Here is a 2,500-nt window from a genome sequence, read left to right as displayed (position 1 = left end):
GACAAGCCGATCGACCGCCTTGCCTTGTATTTGCTCATATAGAATTATGTTTGCTCGTAGGAAGTGCGCTTATATAATGGTCGCTTTGTGTTTACCATCACCGCGGGAGGAAGGGCGCAAGGTTATGGTAGGTCAGGGCAGGTCAGTGGAAAGTTCCAGCGCTTGCTTCGATTGGGGTCTCTCTCTCTCTCTTTCTCGCTCTCTTTCTCTTTCACTATGTCCCTCTCCCTCCTTGTTAGAGAGAGAGAGAGAAAGAGAGAGAGAGAGAGAGAGAGAGAGAGAGAGAGAGAGAGAGAGAGAGAGAGAGAGAGAGAGAGAGAGAGGGAAAGAGGGAAAGAGGGAAAGAGGGAGAGAGGGAGAGAGGGAGAGAGGGAGAGAGGGAGAGAGGGAGAGAGAGAGAGAGAGAGAGAGAGAGAGAGAGAGAGAGAGAGAGAGAGAGAGAGAGAGAAAGAGAAAGAGAAAGAGAAAGAGAAAGAGAAAGAGAAAGAGAAGAAGGAGAAGGAGAAGGAGAAGGAGAAGGAGAAGGAGAAGGAGAAGGAGAAGGAGAAGGAGAAGGAGAAGGAGAAGGAGAAGGAGAAGGAGAAAGAGAAAGAGAGAATTTAACAGGTCCGACTAGGACTCTACATATATATGTATATTGTAACGTGGCCAAGGGTGTGAAGAACACGACAGGAACAGGAACAGCTTTCTGGGTTTATTGCTAAACTTGAACAGTAGGACGTTGGAGTGAGGGCTACTCTTCCTCCGAGGAGCGAGGTGTTGCTCCTCTGCTCCCCGAGAGGAGACTCTACCACGATGCGTGATTTGTGTCAGGATGTGTGTGAATCACGTGTTTTCTTGTGACATGTGACATTTGGAATGTGATGAGGGAAGTGTTGCATCAATACATAGATCTTGCAAAAGGAAAGACAAACATCACTGTGTCTGGCGTGACAATAAGAGAGGGTAGACAGATAGGTGAAGCAACGAGCGTACGTATATGTATGTACATATGTATATGTGGTAGAATATATATATAACAATTAGAGTAACATGAAAGATACAGATTACATTGATGATTGCATCATATAGAATACAGTATCAAAAGCATATATGTGCAAATTATATTCGATGGACATAATGACAATTACAGCAGACATAATATATGTAAATACAATGGTTACAGAGAATGAGAGAATGCGAGGAAGATAGAAAGAGGGAAAGAGAAAAAGAGAAAGAGAGAAAATAAAATAAAAAAAGGCAAGGAAATGGAAGGCGAAGGAGAAAGTGGAAAAGAGAAAGGAAATAATGGGGAGACGAGAAAGTAAAAATGTAAAATTTTACTGTCCATCTGTTGCAGAATGCATTCCTTGCCTAACGTTGAATTTTGATAATAATAATGATAATGATGATAATAATGATACTACTAATATTAATAATAATTATATTGATAATAATAATGATATTAAGAATAATAATGATATCAATAATGATGATTATAAGAATGATAATGATAATAATGATAACGATGATAATGATAATAATGATGATGTCAATAATATTGATGATGAAAATAATAATGATAATTTTAATGATAATGATGATGAACATAATAATGAAAATAGCAACATATACCAAAACTAACAATGAATGGAATAAAAACAATAACCGCAACAACAATGATAATGATAAGACTCAATAACAATAAAGCCATTGCCAATATATAGCAACACCATCATTAATCCACTGCCTTTCCTTGAAAAAAAGAAAGAAAAAGAAAAGCGGCATAAACATTCCTCCCGGATCGACTCCACTAACTAGAGCAATTAGGGAACCTCCTTGATTAGAGCGAAGGGACAATATAATTCGGATGGACAATTGGTGATTGATCTCCCCCCCCCCCCGACCCCTTCCTTCCCTCCCCTCCCTCCCTTCCCCTTCGTTAGGAAAGCGATAGAATGGTTGGGTTTTGTTTGTATGAAGGTGGGGGGGGGGGGGTTGTGAGAAGTTGGGGGGTTAGGGTTGTGAGGAGGAAGGGGAGGGGTGTAGGGGAGGGGGGAGGCTAAACGATGGCATGCGGGAGGAAGAAGATTTAGAAAGAAATAGACAGAAAGAGAGAAAAGATAAACACATACAGATAGATAGATAAAGAGAGAGAGAGAGAGAGATACCGAAAGAAAAAGAGAGGAGGGAAGAGAAGAGAGAAGTGAAAACAGAAAAGAGAAAAAAAATAATTGGAATTGGATTTTGAGTTAGAGTTTGAGTTTGGATATTGCTAATTATCCCTTATGGTCAGTGATAAGACCCTTTGATATTTATAGCATAGATTTTCTTTTGGAATGCTATTGTAAAAAAAAATCTATTATTGGGATGGCGTATATGAATTTTAAGAGGCGAAGGTTAACCGGGAATAGTTCCTGTATTTTCCATCGAACCAATGTTACCAATAATCATACATTGTACCTGAGATAGATGTGTGTTTGGCAAGACACGGGGACACACACACTAACACACACACACA

At 39.7% G+C, this 2,500-nt stretch overlaps 1 protein-coding gene across 1 annotated transcript in view; it reads left to right on the top strand.

Annotated features, from left to right (window-relative positions):
* Positions 1-2,500, top strand: part of LOC122248528 (putative Na(+)/H(+) antiporter nhx-9) — a 107,499-nt gene that overhangs the window by 65,161 nt on the left and 39,838 nt on the right. The window lies entirely within an intron of this gene.

This window comes from Penaeus japonicus, unplaced genomic scaffold, assembly GCF_977035675.1.
Source record: "Penaeus japonicus unplaced genomic scaffold, GWHDUDI00000001_assembly GWHDUDI00000040, whole genome shotgun sequence".
Taxonomy (NCBI): domain Eukaryota; kingdom Metazoa; phylum Arthropoda; class Malacostraca; order Decapoda; family Penaeidae; genus Penaeus; species Penaeus japonicus.
This window is presented reverse-complemented; position numbering and strand designations above follow the sequence as displayed.